Source organism: Callospermophilus lateralis, chromosome 7 (genome assembly GCF_048772815.1).
Source record: "Callospermophilus lateralis isolate mCalLat2 chromosome 7, mCalLat2.hap1, whole genome shotgun sequence".
In the NCBI taxonomy this organism is placed as follows: domain Eukaryota; kingdom Metazoa; phylum Chordata; class Mammalia; order Rodentia; family Sciuridae; genus Callospermophilus; species Callospermophilus lateralis.
In genome coordinates, this window is record NC_135311.1 from 67,296,806 (window position 1) to 67,315,206 (window position 18,401).

General features: G+C 36.9%; 1 non-coding gene across 1 annotated transcript; it reads right to left on the minus strand.

The window, feature by feature from the left end:
* Positions 1–3,501: 3,501 nt before the first annotated feature.
* LOC143405320 (small nucleolar RNA SNORD36) lies at positions 3,502–3,570 on the minus strand. The gene has a single exon (XR_013092033.1). It is a non-coding gene; the product is annotated as a small nucleolar RNA SNORD36 (small nucleolar RNA).
* Positions 3,571–18,401: the final 14,831 nt, after the last annotated feature.

Sequence of the window (18,401 nt, forward strand, 5' to 3'; positions counted from 1 at the left end):
TGTGAAGAGGCCCATCAATAACATTAGATCTTCCAATCATTAAATGTGGCATATCTGTATTTATTTAGGTCTTTGATTTCTTTCATCTGTGTTTTGTAGTTTTCAGCATACAGATCTTTGTTAGATTTATACCTAAGTATTTCATGTTTTTGTTGATATTATAAATTGTATTTTAAAAAACTTTCATTTGCTCTTTGCTTTTATATTTTGTCCTATAATCTTGCTAAACTGACTTATTGGGTCTACCAGCTTTTTGGGAGATTCTTTAGGATGTTTTCTTTAAATAAACAATGACATCATGTACAGAGAAAGGGAGGTTTTACCTCTTCCTTTATAATTAAGGTAGCCTTTATTTCTTTTTCTTGCTTTCTCTCGCTGGCTATGACCTTCATTTCAGTGTTGAATAGAAATGGTGAGAGTAGTTATCCCTGCTTTATTCCTTGGGAGGCTTGTTACACATCATTTTGTGTGATTTCAGTGGCAGGTCTTTTAGAGATGCCCTTTATTAGAGTAGAGAGTCTATCCTTGTAGTTGGTTAAGAGTTTTCATCATGAATGGATATTGAATGTTATCAAATATTTTTTTTTCTGCATCTATTGAGATGACCATAAAAATTTCTTTAGTTTTTTTTTTTTTTTGCCATGTATTGTTTGAATTTTCCAAATTAAACTAACTGTATTTCTGGGATAAACTCTATTTGGTCATGCTGTATTATTTTTAGAACTATACTGTTGGATTTAATTTGCTAATATTTTGTGAGGGTTTTATGTCTGTATTCGTGAAAACTAATGGTTTGCTGTAATGTCTTTGTTTGGTTTGGGTATCAGAGTACCTAAGTATAAGTCAGCAAATGTTCATTCCTCTTCTATTTTTGGATGAGTTCTACTTTTTTAGGAGTTTATGTGGAATTTATTTATTTATTTTTTAATTTGTTTTAATTAGTTATACATGACAAAAGAATGCATTATGCACTTTGATATATTATACTTAGATGGGATATAATTTCTCATTTTTCTTAGTGTACATGTTGCAGAATCATATTGATCATGCAGTCACATGTATACATACAGTAATAATGTCTATTTCATTCTACTATCTTTCCTATCTATCCTCACATCCCCACCGCTCCCCTCCCATCACTTTCCTCTACCTAATTTAAGGTAACGCTATTCTTCCCTAGTGTCCCCCAACTTATTGTAAATTAGTATCCACAAATTAGAGAAAACATTTGGCCTTTGGTTTTGTGGGATTGGCTCACTTTGCTTAGCATGGTATTCTCCAATTCCAACCATTTACTGGCAAATGCCATAATTTTACTCTTCCTTAAAGCTGAGTAATATTCCATATATACCACATTTTATTTACCCATTCATCTACTGAGGGACACCTAGGTTGGTTCCATAGTCTAGCTATTGTGAATTGAGCTGCTGTAAACATTTATGTGGCTGTGTCACTATAGTATGCTGATTTTAAGTCCTTTGGGTATAATCCAAGGAGTGGGATAGCTGGGTCAAATGGCGGTTCCATACCCAATTTTCTGAGGAATATCCATACTGCTTTCCATAGTGGTTGCACCGATTTTTGGTCCCATGAACAATGTATAAGTGTACATTTTTCATCACATCCTTGCCAACATTTATTGTTGCCTGTTCTCTTGACAATTGCCATTCTTAGAGTGAGATGAAATCTTAGAGTAGTTTTGATTTGCGTTTCTCTAATTACTAGAGATGTTGAACACTTTTTCATATATTTGTTAATCAATTGTATTTCTTTTTTTAAAATAGTAGTTGGACATAATACCTTTATTTTATTTACTTATTTTTAAGTAGGGCTAAGGATCGAACCTAGCGCCTTGTGTTTGCTAGGCGAGGACTCTACCACTGAGCCACAACCCCAGCCCAGTTCAACTGTATTTCTTCTGTGAGGTGTCTTTCAGTTCCTTAGCCCATTTATTGATTGGGTGTTTTTTTTTTTTTTTTTTTTTGATGTTAAGTTTTTTTGAGTTCTTTATATATCCTAGAGATTAATGCTTCTTAAAAATAGTTTTGCTCTGCTTTACAAGTCTGACAGACGATGCTAGTGAAGCCACCTGTCCAGTAATTTTCACTGTTGGAAGGTGTTTTTTTAGCCACAAATCCATTTTCTTCAGTAGATACAGGAATATTCATTATTCAGAGTATGTATTCCCATTTGAGTATGCTTTGGTAGTTTGTTTTAAGAAATTTGTCCATTTCAACTATTTCATTAATAATATAGCCATAAATTTATTTGTAATACTTATGCTTTTTAAAAATGTATGATCTATAATGATGTCTTCTTTCATCTCTGATACTGGTAATTTTCATCTTCTCTCATTTTTTCTCAATCAATATGACTAGAGGTTTATTGATTTCATTGATTTTTTTCAAAGAATTAGCCTTTCATTTCATTGTTGTATTTTTTTTCTATTTTCAAATTCATCAGTTTTGGATCTTTATTATTTCTTTTCTCCTGCTTACTTTGGTTTAACTTGTATTTCTTCTTTAACTTTCTTAAGACAGAAGCTTTTGCATTGAGGATATTTTAAAATTCCGTTTTATTTCCACTTTTATTTTGGCTTATTACTTATAATTCTTTTAAACACTTTCTTAGTTGTTGTCCAAGTGCTTATAATATATGTCTAAAAAACCAAATCTATCTTCAAATAATATTATATTACTTCACACATTGCATAAAAACTTCCCAACCTCATACCCCCAATCTGAACTTCTTCCTTTCCTATCTTTAGTGCTATCATTTTACTTTTATATATAGTATACTACAAACCATCAATTTTTTACTACTATTCTAAATTTAGATAGTTACCTTTTAGAGTTATTAAAATAAGAAAAACATCTTTTACATTTATTTTAATCCTCACGGGATATTTAATTTCATTGTGCAAATTCAAATTTCTTCCTGATACATATTCTTCCTTATTAAAGAATTAAAAATATTTCTTATGGTGTAGCTCTGCTGATAATGAATTATCTCAGATTTTGTTAGAAAGGTATTTTCACTTGGTATAGAATTCCAAGGAGGTAAGTTTTCTTCTTTTTTTCTTTGCAGCATTTTAAAGTCATCTGTCACTCCGTTGTCTTGTGGGTTATATTGTTTATGACAAGCAATCTGCTACAATTTATATTTTCTCCCAAGCATGTTGTATGTCTTTTTTATCCATTTTTTTCCTCGCCTTCAAGAATTTCTCTTTATCTCTGCTTTCTAGCAGTTTGAATATGATGTGCTTTGAAGTGTGTGTGTGTGTGTGTGTGTGTGTGTGTGTGTGTGTATGGTTGTTTGCTTCTTGTTTTTAGTATTCACTCTTTTTAGGGTTTTCTGAGCTTCTTGATCTATGGTTTGCCATCTTTCATTATTTTAGGAAAATTCTTGGCCATCATCTTTTAAAATGTTTCTTTTTTTGGCATACTAGACCACTTCATATTGTCCTACAGTTTTCAAATATTCTGTTCTGTTTTTTTTTCCATTGCTCAGAGTTAAAAAGCTCATGTATATGCACTTCAAGGTCTAATTCAGCTGTTCTGTTTTATTCAATATTTCTTCTCTTGATGTTTAAGGTGAGGTGATTTCTATTGGCTTATCCTCAACTTCACTGTTTTTTCTTGGCTGGACTGATTCAACTGATGAGCCTGTGGGAAGCATACTTTATCACTAATACCAGATATTTTTGTATGTCTAACATTTCCATTTTCCCCTTTCTTATAGTTTCCAACTCTGGTATCATTTTATAGAGGCATCTTGTTTGTTTAAATGAAAACTTTGATATATTAATCCTAGTTTGATAGTTTTGATATCTGGGTCTGACTTGATTGACTGTGCTATCTCTTGACTATCCCCCACCCACTTTACTTTTAGTGTATTTTGAAAGTTTTGATTCAATGTTAGTCATCATAGAACAGCAGAGACTGAGGTAAAATAGTATGTATGCTTAAAAACCAGCATACATCTTTTAGTTCTAGATCGTGTGTGTGTGTGTGTGTGTGTGTGTGTGTGTGTGTGTGTGTGACTGTGAGTGGGATGGTAGAAGGAAGAGTTGAGTTAATTTGATCAGGAGTTGGAATGGGTTTGTTTCCCTTGTTCCTTCCCCCAAAGGTACAGTTTTTCCCTTTGTTTGCTTTAACCTTCCCTCCTCCACAGTGGATCTACCCATGTGCCACTGGGGTGCCTGGATTTGAACTCCTTGCAGCATCTTAAAGATTTTGTTCTGTGGAGAAGCAGAGGTGGAATGGGGTTTTATGCCTCTCTGGCAGTAGCAGCTATTTATTCCCCTCCTCGCAACTTGCATCTGTAGGAAACTTTCATCTCCTGCTCTGACCTAAAGACTTGTACACATAATAGAGCCTAGAGAAGAGCTTTTGAGATTGTGAGCTCTCTTTGTTTCTGCAGCTCTTAAGGGTTCTATACACACACGTTAGTGAACACTGTCTACATGAAAAATTTTAAACTGTTTTTACCTTCATGTGTGGTCCCTTGAATCTCTTCTTCTTGCGCTCTAACACATCTGAGCTGGCATTTGTCTTTTGGTCTCTTTAGGAAGACCATGTTTCAGGCCATTTGGTTGCTCTATGATTTTTAGCTCTCTGATAGACTCAAGAGAAGTTAAGAATTCATACTTTATCTCGACTTTTCTTTTTGCGTGGGTGGGAGTGGCCATCCTCCAGCTTTCTACATCTCAAGGGGTTGCAGAATTCCCTCACTTTCACCTTTAAGAGCCTTCTTTTTCTGCTCTGTAAGGCCAATACTTCTGGATTGTATGGTATTTGATTGATACAGTGGATCCCCAGCCATATATTTACCTCCACACCTTGGCTATAAAGCAGGTCTTTGGTTGGCTGCACTGTGTGAGATTACATGCCAGTAAATCAAGGACTTTCTAAATTCTTGGCAATACTGGCTTAGGTCAAGGAGTAGGAAATATAATCTCATATTCTGACCTCAGATTGATCCTAATGTTGATCTCATATGAGATGAATTTTTATTCCTTCAAGAGCAGAAAGATTCTCATACAGTCAGTCGTCTTGCCACCAATGGAATACTTGGTCTCAAGGTGTGGTGTTATATTGGGAGCTTAGCACAGATCTCAGTTGCTGCCAGGTTGACAGTAGCAAAACTAGATCAGCCTGGGTAAGTGGGCTGCCTGTGCTGTAGGACCCTTGCATATCCTCCATCCCTACAGTCAAAACTACTTCATTAATGAAATATAACAATCCTGTTATAAAATGATAGAGCCTGGATAATATCAACTGGCCAAGTCATACTGTCCTTTTGGTTATTTATTGCCTCTTCTATGGCAAATAGAAGAGGTGGCCGTTAATATGTGATGCAAAAATCTTCAAACTTTATTCCTACTCTTATGTATCCATCCTTACACTTTCTTGTTCCCAATCCTTTAATCCATTTCTCTACCACCAAGCCCCTGAGAAATTAGGCAGTCTATTCTCTATTTCCCATGGTCTATGTATGGTTTATTCCAAACAAATACTCTTTTCATATGAAGTGGATGACAAAATAGACTGCCCGGAGCCCTATCTATTGGGAAAATTTTGTTCTACTATTTTCTTTCATGATCTTCTGAGTAGGTATTTGAGTTAGCTTTTTTGCTGCTATGACCAAAAGACCTGACGAGAACAATAAAAAGAGTAGGAAAAGTTGATCTGGGGTATCATGGTTACAAAGGTCTCAGGCCATAGATGGCCAACTCCATTCCTCAGGGCCTGAGGCAAGGCAGGCATCATAGTGTCAGAGTGGGGTGGAGGAAAGCAGCTTAGAGCATTGCACCAAGAAGCAGAGCTCCCTCACGCTGACAAAATATATACTCCAAAGGAACATCCCCAACAATTCACCTCCAAAGGTACGTCCCTAATAAACGACTCACCTCCTCCAGCAACACCCTACCTGCCTAAAGGTACCATCGAGTTAATACCTATCATTGGATTAACCCACTGATTAGGTTAAGGCTCATATAAGTCAGTCATCTGACCTCTAAATTTTCTTTCATTGTCTCAGTGAGGGGGACTCCAGATATCTAAACCATAAAATTCTGCCCTGGTCCCCTAAAGCTTCATCTTCACAGCTTCATGTAAAACCCCAGGGAGGGGTTGTCCACAGGGAGTCTGACTCTGCTACACTTTGCCTGGCCTCCTAAGCTTTTTTGAATTCTTAGTCGAAGCCTCCATGACCCCCTAACTCAAGCATCCTGCATTCCTGCAGAACCCAAGGGTCACCAAGCCTTCAGGGACCATGGCTGCAGCAGCCTCTGAGTACTTGGGTGGCTGAGCACTATGAAACTTCCTAGGCCCCTTTATGCAAGCCAAGTGCCCCCATGTTCTCTTATCAAAGAATTTTTTTTTCTTTTACACCCTTGAACCTGAGATGGATGTGGTCAATTCTTGAGATGCCCTCAAGGAATGCCATTTTTCCTATTGTCACCAAGTAAAGTATTTAGCATATTTTGGGTGGCTGTGATATCTTTAACAATCACACCACTGAGTGGTGCATACCTATAATCTCAGAGTTTCAGGAGGCTTAGGCAGGAAGATCACAAGTTCAAAGCCAGCCTCAGCAATTTAGTAAGACTCTAAGCAATTTAGCAAGACCCTGTCTCAAAATAAAAAAATAAGAATAAAAAAAAAGGGCTGTGAATGTGGCTCAGTGGGTAAGCGCCTTTGAGTTCAGTCCCTAGTATCAAAACAGACATAAAACCAACCACACCTTCCTTAGCCCTACTTGCAGCTTTTCAAAATTTTCAGCTTTGCTTTCTGCTCCCGATTATCACAATAAACGTGGCTGAAAACTGCCAGGAATACCCATGGTACTGCCTGAATTCTATCCTGCCTAGACATTTCTTGTGCCTAATTATTTAGTCCATCACCTTTGAATTCAGTCTCACAGAAAGTCTCAGGACATCAGCAAAATGTAGACAACCTCATAGCTGGAACGTAACATAAATGTCCTCTAGTCCAGTTCCCAATTGTGTCCCCCTTCTCTGAAACCTCATGAGCTCAGTTTCTTGCCCACCGTCCTTTTGGCATTCTGGTCTTTGAAGCTCCCACCAGAATTCCCCTTTAAACTCCACTTACAACAATCTAAAGCTTTTCCAGCTTGTACTGCTTAACTTTTTAAACTTCCTCCCACAAATTCCAATACCAATTTCTGTTTTAATCAGCTTTTTTTTTTTTTTGCTGCTGTGACCAAAAGACCTGAGAAGAACAATTAGAGTAGGAAGTTTAGTTTGGGGCTTATGGTTTCAGGGGTCCCAGTACATAGTTGCCTGACTCCATTGCTCTGGACCCAAGGAAAGGCAGAACATTGTGGTAGAAGTGTGTGGCAGAGGAAGGTGGTTTGTTATATAGCACCAGGGAGCAGAGAGAGAATTCCCCTCACCACTGACAAAATATGTACCCCAAAGACACGCCCCCAACAACCCACCTTCTCCAGCCACAGTCTACTTGCCTATCCCTACAAGTGTATTAACATTAATTCAGTTAAGTCTCTTATAACTCATTTCACCAACAACAGGGTGGTATGTCTTACCCGTTCACGCAGCTTACTTACATCCTCTCACCCTGCACATTCCCAAACTTGAATGCATGACTTTTATCTTAGCCAGATTCGGCTGATATAATAAGAGTCCATAAACAGGGTGGCTGAAACAATAAACACTGAATTCTTAAAGTTTTGGAGGCTGGACTCCTGAGATACCAGAATGGTTATCAGAATGGTTCCCAGTATGGTTGGTTACCAGTGAAGACACATTTCCAAGTTGCAGACTGCCAACTTCTTGTTGTGTCTTCACGTGGTGGAAAGACAGCTAGATACCTCTCTGGCCTCTTCCTATAAGGGCACTAATCCCATCAATGAGGGTGCCACCAACATGACCTAGTGATGTCCCCAAAGCCTCACCATCAAATGTTATTATATTGGGGATTGAGAGTCAACATATAAATTTGAGGGACAAACATTAAGTTTATAGCAATTTCATCTTTAAATTTTTTAAAAATTTGTTCTTTCTAGTTATACATTTATAGATACATTTATAGATACATTATAAATCCATTTATAGAATGTATTTTGACATATTATACATATATGGAGTATAACTTCTCATTCTTGTTGTTGTACATGATGTGGAATTACCCAGTCATGTATTCATATATAAACATTTAGAAGTTATGTCTGATTCATTCTATAGTCTTTCCTATTTGCAACCTCTCCCCTCTTCCATTCATTCCCCTTTGTTTAATCCAAGGAACTTCTATTTTTACCCCCACCTTGTTGTATGTTAACATCTGTATATTATAGTGGATTTGGCCTTTGGTTTTTGGGATTGGCTTATTTCACTTAGCATGATGGTCTCCAGTTCCATCCATTTATAGGCAAATGCCATAGTTTCATTCTTCTTTTTGGCTGAGTTAAATTCCATTGTGTGTAGGCACCACATTTTCTCTATCCATTCATCTGTTGAAGGGTACCTAGGTTGGTTCCATAGGTTAGCTATTGTGAATTGAACTGCTATAAAAAGTGATATGGCAGCTTCACTGTAGTATGCTGATTTTAAGTCCTTTGGGTATAAACCAAGGAATGGGATAACTAGATCAAATTGTGGTTCCATTCCAAGTTTCCTGAAGAATCTCCATACTGCTTTCCATAGTGGTTGCACCGATATACAGTCCCACCAGGAATGTATAAGGGTACCTGTTCCCCTACATCCTTTCCAACATTTCTTGTTACTTGTATTCTTGATAATTGCCATTTTGACTGGAGTAAGATGAAATCTCAGTGTAGTTTTAATTTGCATTTCTCTAAGTAATTCCATCTTATTTGTGATTGTTGTTTTGCTTTATCAACCCAGTGACTTTGTTGATCTGACATAACCCGGATCATGATGTGAAGCATTGTCTTCATGGTTACTTCCTATCAGGTCCCTGTAACATGACAGGAATGACTTATCCTTGTTCCAGATTCCTTGGGGTTTATGCTATTTTCTTGCGGGGGCGGGGGCATCCTGTGCATATTAAGATGTCTGTCAGCATTTCTAGCCTCTACCTATTAAATGCCAGGAGTCCTCCCCACTGCCTCTCCTAGAGATGACAAGCAAAAATGTCTCTAGACATTACCAAATACCCCCTGTGGAGTAAATTTTCCCTAGTTGAGAATTACTGGTCCCTTTTGATTATGTAATTATATGGGGAAGGTGGGTTAATATAGCCCCAGGGAAGACTATAAATGTATATTGTTATCAGTTACACACAAATGTGATCTATATTATGAGTTTCTTTTTACAGGAATGGAAAAATATACATCATCCAGATCTGTGGCCTTATACCAGGTAACCAATTCTGTGTTTTCTGCATTTGCAAAGACATCATATCTGGCATGGCAGCTACACTTGTGACTACTGCTTGGTTATATTTGCAGTACTCCATTTTCATCCACTGTGATCAATATGGTTTTTGTAGGGTCCAGATAGATGAATTAAGTGGAAATGCAAAAGGAACTACAGTCCTTACCTTATTTAAATATTTTACATGACATTAATGTTGCCATTCTCTCCAGAGCATGATGTTGGTTTTGATTTACTGGCTTGGTTGGGGATGGGAGACACTTTCCAAAGCTTTTGCATGACTTTATAATAGCCCTTCCCATACAGGGTAAGAAACCAACATGAAGGTTCTAATGACTACAAAGTTTGTCTGGTACAATTATATATTTTTGGACCAGGAAGAGGTCTCTAGGTAGGATGAAGTGGATTGCGCCAACCCAACATGAGCCAGAACTGGACCATAGCTTCATTTATTACCTTGCCCCCTTGTTCTTACTCTAAAAGGGAAGCCATGATGGTGCTTTGTCCCCATATATCAGTGTTATTTAAGACCTTGTGTCCAACATTCCTTAACAGGTTTGAGTGGTCTCCTGTCTTCAGTACACGGTTGTTCAAGTGAATGTCATGAATTTTTTAAGAAAGGACTGAGGAAAATTGCTACTGAATACATTTGATGCAATGTTACAGGATCCATCCTTATAGACTTGGCCTCTCTTTCAGTTAATAGGTTCTTGAATTGAGAACTGGCTCAGGTCTGAGTAAGAATTGTTGCTTTCCTAGAGGGTCTACCCTTAGCTTCCTGATCATCTAATCATTCATTCTTGATTTTTAAAGAATTGTACAAATTAATCAATACCCTTGTTGCCTGCTTACCTTTTTTTTTTGCCTCTATGAGCGCTGTGTTCCAATAACCATCCATATCTCTCTAGGTCTTTAGGTGCCCTGGCTACAATTTCAATCTTGCCAGTCATTAAAATAATCATGCTCATCTTGGTTTTAATGGTTAAATTTTGTCTTGACCTTTTTTATTTCAGAATTCTGGAATCTCTGTTCTGTAACAATACATCCTATCATCAGCCCTGGCCTATAGAGAATGCCACTATACTTCTCAATGATGGTGGTTTCTCTTTCCCTAGCACATTTGTATCAGTAACTTTGGTAAGTGAGTGTACTCTCAGCCCTTTCATGAAAATAGTTGGCTGGTAAGTCTTCTGGATTTATGTGGTATTTCCCATTCTAGGAAACCTTTCTCTCTGATACTTTTAATTCCCTGTTTTCCAATCATATAGCAGCTCTGTGATTTTTTACTTTAACATGGGCCATTGATTTTCCAAACTTCCAGGAGCTCTCCTTACAGTGTGTTAGTATATTTACTGGAGGCCTTACCATGGTGATAAATCCCCTAGTAAATGGTAAAATGGATCAACCAGCCCTGAAGATGGGATTTGGGAAGAGCACCAAGGTATCCACTCACTAACTTATTCCAAATCACACCACACCTACTACTATCTCTTGAATTAGCTTTGCAATGGATTTTGTCAAAAGTATTATAAACTGACCCAATGGCATTATCTCCAAATAAGAGACTGAAATGACAGAGTAAACAGAATTTTGAAGTTTACAAGCCAGAGGGTGTCAAAGAAACAAAAGATATGTTTACCGAAGGAAATCTTTAAAATGATGTGGCAGCATTTCGAAGAATGGTAACTATAATGAACAGGCTAATCAGTGAATGGTCAGAGACAGTTATTTCCCTTATCTAAATAACTGTCATAAAATATCCCCAGAAATTTTATGCACATAAACACAGCATACTGATGTCTATTATTATTTATTTTTTCTTTTCTTCTTTTTTAAAAAATTATTTGTTTTTTATTTGTTCTTTTTAGTTATACATGACAGAGTATATTTTGACATATTTATACAAACATGGAGTACAAAATCCAATAGAGGGCTGGGGATGTGGCTCAAGCGGTAGCGCGCTCGCCTGGAATGCGTGCGGCCCGCGTTCAATCCTCAGCACCACATACAAACAAAGATGTTGTGCCCACCGATAACTAAAAAATAAATATTAAAATTCTCTCTCTCTCTCTCTCTCTCTCTCTACCTCTCTCACTTCTCTCTCTTTTAAAAAAATCCAATAGAGAGATTATAGTCACCATTGTTAAAACTATCTTTTATTATAAAATACACTGATAATAGTAAACCATTTACTGAGTATTTACAGTGCTAAGTACTTTATAGAATATTAGCTTCTTAAATATTATATGCCTATGAAGGAATGATGACAAAGAAATGTGACCCTTTTCAAAGCTGTCATTTTCATGATTATATACTTATTACTATGATGTCGGTTATTATCATTTAAATAATCTTATCCTGTTGGTGAATTGCTACCAGAAACTATGGATTTCATTCCTTGCAAGATGATTTTTATTTTTGAGAGTGAGTCAAGGTCATTCAGGACCTAGCTTGTTGAATAATTTGGAAAGGTATTCAAAGTATGTATTATAATTTTAGTTCTTTAAAATTTGGCTTTTTGACTCTTAAACACTTATTTTAGTTATCTTTCTATTACTGTAACAAAATACCTGAGATAATCAACTTAATAGGAAGGATGTTTACTTTTGGCTCATGCTTTCAGAGGTTTCAGTCCATGGTCAGTGGCCTCCATTGCATTTGGGTCTATGGTAAGGAGTGTGTAGTCGCTCAGATCTGCTAACTTCATGGAGGAGGATAAGAGAAAGAGAGAGACAGAGATAGAGACAGAGAGAGAGAGAGACAGACCAGGGTTCTGGGTCCCACAGTTCCCTTTGAGGGTATACCACCCACTTAAAATCTCCCACTAGGCCTCACCAGTTAAACATTTCACACCCTCCCAACAGCACCAATTTGGGGTCTAAGACTTCAATACTTGGGTATTGTGGGGACATTTATGACCCAAACTATAGCCAAAATATTATTCTCAGTTTTGGTAGATGTTTCTAAACCTACTCCAAAGCATTTATTTAAAAAGCAAGTCCAAAATACACCACAGCAATGACAGGATTGTTAGGATGATCTAAGGTGAACACCTGAACGTCGACACCTATCTGGATTAAATTCTATCAATTAAATTTATTTTACTTTGTACACAGGCAGAGAAATGGAAGGAGAGTGTTATTTTTATTTAAAAATGAAAAAGATATGGTCCCTTTAATTATTTAAAAAACATCTTTATTTATTCCCTACTCTTAAGTCATATTTGTAATATAAGGTTTCCATATACTGTGTTAGTCACCTTCTTATCACTGTGTCCAAAATGCCTGTGAAGAACAACTTAGGGGAGGAAAAGTTTATTTTGGGCTCATGGTTTCAAGGTCCTCAGTCCATGGTCAGCTGACTCCATTGTTCTGGGCCTGAGGTGAGTGTGGGGTAGAGGAAAGCAGCTAGTTACAGGGTGCCATGAAGCAAAGAGCACACTCCCTTCACCACTGACAAAATATGTACCCCAAAGACACACGCCCAACAACTGACCTCCTCCAGCCATGCCCTACTTGCCTACAATCCCCACCCAGTAATTCATTCAAATTATTAATCTGTCAAATGGATTAATCTACTGCTGAGTTTACAGGTCACATCATCCACTCATTTCTGGTGTCCGGGGATATATCTCGGTGGTGAGTGCTTGACTAATATGCACATGACCCTGCTTTATAATTGAGTAAAACTCCATTGTGTATTTATATCACATTTTCTTTATCCATTTGTCTCCTGATAGACACCTAGGTGTGTTCCATAACTTGGCTATTGTGAACTACACTGCTATAAATATTGGTATGCATGTATTACTATTGTACGGTGATTTTAGTTTTTTAGATAAATCCCAAGGAGTGGGATACCTGAATCATATGGTGGTTCCATTCTTAGTCTTTTGAGAAATCTCCATACTGTTTTCCAACATGGTACTAATATGTAGTCCCACCAATAATGTAGAAACTTACCTTCCCTCCAACCTCCTCACCAGTAATTATTGTTATTTGAATTCTTGATGAGTACCAATCTAACTGGAGTGAAATGAAATCTTAGTGTAGTTTTGATTTTTATTTCCCTAATTGTTAAGGATATTGAACATCTTTTATATATTTGTTGGTCACTTGTGTTTCTTCTTTTGAGAAGTGTCTAGTTAGATCTTTTGCCCATTTATTAATTGGGTTATTTGTTTTATGGGTTTTAAGTTTTTTTGAGTTCTTTATGTGTCCTGGATACTAATCCCCTATTGAAATAGTAGCTGGCAAATATTTTCTTCCATTTTGTGTGTTCTCTCTTCATACTTTTTGTTTCCTTTGCTGTGCAGAATCTTTTTAATTTGATGCCATCCCTCTTATTAATTCTCAGTTTTATTTTTTGAGCCTTAGGAGTCTTATTAAAGAAGTCAGTGCTTGTGCTGCCCCTGTGGTTTCACTGTTTCTGGTCAAATTCCTAGGTCTCTGATTCACCTTGAGTTGATTTTTGTGGAGGGTGAGAGATAGGGATCTAGTTTCATTCTTCTATATATAGATATCCAGCTTTCCCAGAACCATTTGTTTAAAAGGCTATATTTTCTCTAATGTATGTTTTTAGCACCTTTGTCAAGAATTAGATGATTGTAACTATGTAGATTTGTCTCTGTCTTCTATTGCATTGGTTTTCATGCCTGTTTTTTATCCTAGTACCATGCAGTTTTTGTTACTATAGCTCTGTAGTATAATTTGAAAACAGATATTGTGATGCCTCCAATCTCACTCTTATTGTTCAGGACTGCTTTGGCTTTGGCTATTCTGGGTGTTTTATTCCTCCATATGAATTTCAGGACTCTTTATTCTATTCTCTGAAGACTTTCATTAGTATTTTGATGGGGATTACATTGAATCTGTAGATTGCTTTTGGTAACATGACCATTTTGATAATGTTAATTCTGCCTATCCATGAACATGAGAGATCTTTTTATATTCTGAGTTCTTCTTCAATTTTTTTTCTTCAGTGTTCTATAGTTTCACTGTAGAGGTAGGTCTTTCACTTCCTTGGTTAGATTTATTCCCAAGTATTTTACTATTCTGAGGCTATTGTATATAACATATACTTTGTCTCTTGAATCTTGAATCATATTGTCAGCACTTCGCAAATGAAAGCTGTATTTTTAGTTTCTATAGCATATGCTTTCATTTTTAAGGCATGCATTATTATTAAGTAGAAAACCAAACTTCATATTAAATTATTTTTAGATTATATTATTAAATTATATATTCAAAAATTTTATGAGTAGAGCATCATCTCACCTTTATTTTTGGTTATTTTTCTCTTCTAATAGTAGATGTACAAGTTTATTATAACATTTGGTGACAAAATCCCCATAAGATATAGTCAAAAGGACACAGGAGATCCAGGTAGGTGGTGTACACCTATAACCCCAGTAATATGAGAGGCCGAGGCAGGAGGATCTCAAGTTCCAGGCCAGGTTCAACAACTTTATGAGACTTTGCCTCAAAAATAAAAATAAAAAGGGCTGTGGATGTAGCTCAGTGCTAGAGACCTGGGTTCAATCCCAAGTACTGCCCCTCCAAAATTTTTAAATAATATTCCTACATGCTAAGAAGAACTATTTTAGAGCATTTCATGAACAGGTGAAAAAATCAATTAGTACAATAAACCGCATCCACATTCTTTAAAAAGCAAATTCTCCTGTGGATGTGTCTATCACAGGTAGACTGCTGTGCATGTAAGATGCTGCATGTTAAGTTGCACTGAGAGCTTAACGATGATTTCACAGGTGTGAAGGTACGCAGGTAACTTCAAACTTGATTGTGTCAAATGTCATGCTTAATTAAAAGGTGTTCCTTGCAAATTCAGATCTAAATTTAGACATAAGAGCTCATCTTCTATCCTCCATTTTTCCTTGAAAAGCCATACTTTGTAATTTGGGGCTTGCTGAATAATTCAAACAAGAAAATTATGCTTTTTTGTCTGAAATTGAGAAGAATGTTATTTTTCCTAGTAATGTGTGCAAAAAGCTCACTATAGAAAATATTTGCTCTAGGTTTAATTTGGACCTTTTTTTTTTTTACCTTGGCTGAATTCTCATGTAAAAAGGTTTTTTGTTTTTTTTTTTTTTATGGTTGTTGTTGTTTTTTCCTTTCAATATCCCTGTTTAAACTTTGTTGGATTGCACTGTTGAAACAGATCTGATAGCCACAGTTCCTGACAGGCTAAGAAACTGACAAGTTGCTATTATTCTAGGAGTTGGTTGTTACTTTTAAACATGGACACAATTAGTTGCATAAAGCACTATAGAAAATTTTCCTAGAAATAGGTCAGATGATTATTTTGACTATAGTCTCATCAGTATGGTATTTTAATGTTGTGATTATAGTTGTTCAGTAGTAAAAAATTCAATTATCATTTAACAAGCTGAAAATATTAAGTGTGTATTTTTGTCTTAAAAATAAAAAGGAAGTTCTGGTAATTGATGACATATTCCTATGCTTCTATATCATGCTACCAAAATATTAATCAACCAGACACTAAAAACAACCAGATTTCATGGTAAATATCAACATTAAGAATTTCTGCACATTGAAATTAAAAATTTTCAGTCTAAATTTAAAATTTAAATGCTGGAAAAGAAAATTATGAAAATGAATTATACATTTATTCTGAAAAGAATTAAAATGCAAAAGTGCATTTTAAATCTGTCTGTTCTTTTCCAAGGGCGGCAGGGAGGGCTATTCTTTTCCAAGCAAACAGTCTCTTGTAAAATCCACTTTTCTGCTTCTACTCAAATCATATAGTAAGACTGCCTCATTCACTGGACTTTGGAAATACATCAAGGACCATTGTCGATGCTACTAAATAATGTCCATGCTATCACCCGCCCAGCAAAGATGCCTTCTTTTTAGTCTCTTGCTGTCTAACTTGCTCCGTATACTAATGCTGTTCTGTGATGATTGTGTGAGATGTTGATATTGGGGAATGCTGCCGATCGGCTTTCTGGTTTCAGAAACCGCACCAAAGACTTGAGGTTTTAGCGGAATTGATAAGAGGAAAGCCAACATAAGAGCCCTTGCTTTGATGCACGTTATAATAGCCAGCAAAACCCACCCTGGGCAGCCTTGAGAGCAGACCACTACTCTGAGGAGTACTCAGTTCTTTGGGGCTGATTATGGCTTATTGAGGCAGAAAACTTGTTCGAATTCAAACTCTTTGAATTCCTTGTTCACTCAATAGTGTGTCAAAAAAGAGCATTCAATGTTTCATGTCACAAAATCACCGCCGGCCTAAATTGTTCCTATTTCTCTTTTGCATATGGCGTGCAAGAAAATTTCCAACCCTCTTCCGTAGCACCATAATGCTTTGATATGGGGAACATTGCCATAACAGCCTGCATTAAGGAACTTATATTTTATTCTTCTTTTCAGTGTACATAAAAATCCCAGCTTAGTCCTTTTTTGTCTTTTAGATCCTTTGAACTCTTTCAAGCTATGTTTCAAGACTTTCTGGGCTTTGACGGGGCTGGGCATTCACTGTAAAAGCAGTCAATGCCTCAGTGAGACCACAAGCAAAACTGTGAGTGTCTTAAGCAGGGACCACACAACTCTTGTGAGTATTTGCATATTTTAGCAACTCTGTCAAGTGTGAATCTCAAAGCAAAGAATGCTGCTCATTAATTTCCTTCGTTAAAGATCTTGGGCCATATAGTTTTCTGACCAGAGCGCTACCTGTCCTGGCTTCTTTGGAGCTGGGGTGTGTGTGAGCATGCATTGGTATATAGATGTGGGTAGGTGAAAATATGCTCGTGTATCAGAGTTGGGGTTTGACATTGTCATTAGAGAATATGTTTACACGGCAGTGCAAGATTCTAGAATAAAGTGCTGATTCAGACACAAAAGTATATACCCTGAAGTAGCCAACTGTGGGCTCAAAGAGAGCAAGGCCAAAGCTGGACTGCTCAGTTCATTTTCCAGTTCAGTAGCTGTAGTAATCCAGCTTCGCCAGCTGCTAACAAGATTGGGTCTGAAGTTTACCTCCACAATGAGATAATCAGATTACCAGCCACAAAGATCAAATAATGACCCAGCTTTCGAGCAAGTTCAGCAGGCCCTTGATAACACTGTGTGGTCCTTGAGGCTTGATTAAAAAATTAAATGGCTAAACTTTGCCTCAATATTTTGCATTGGGATTTTGAGTGACTTGATGATTCTTTTCAAGGTGCACTTTCCTATTCTTCTGTTGGTTTGAAATTAAGAGGTAGGAGAAAAGGAGGATGCTCCCGCTGTGCAGTTGTTCTTGAGCTGGGCTTTAAATGAAGCATGTAGAATTTTTAATTTGGTGGTGTAGGGAAGACAAGGCAAACTCAGAATCATTCGTGAGCAAGGAGTTGGGCCGTAACAAAAACAACAACCTTTGCTCTGCAGAGTGCTGTTTCCCAGCACTGTGCCTCTGGACCAGAATGGATTTGGTCTTTCTCTCCCAGGCCAAAAATGTTTGAAAGTTTGGGTTTTGGCTACTATATATGATAGCTGTTTTCAGTAGTAAAGGGATTATTCTGAGAGGCATACAAATGTGATTGTCTCACAGCAGATGGTGCGCACTGCTTCACCTTTGAGAAAAGTTAATTAAGCCAAGCATATTGTGCCCATAGAGAGGAAAATGTAGATGAATATTGAGCAATCAAACTCAGTGTCTCCTTTTTTCATGCCTTTGCAATGGGACACAGAATCCCATTGAAAAAGAATTATGTACAGAATCAAATTAATTCACATCCAACTTTACTCTCTTCCCACGTTTTAACAGGGGTGCACACCAGGCCCTTCAGAAGTTTTGTCCACAATCAATGGGCCACACTGCGGTGTCCACTAAATTAAATGAACCAGTGCAGAAGAATCTCTTGTGAGATATTAAAAGGGTGAAAGGCTGTTTAATTCAAATCCTTCCGTAGAGTCTTTTCACAGCCCCCTTTCCTTAGTACAGTATAAATTATTAACTAACTCCTTTCATCTCAGATCAATTTACAAAACAGAAACAATTA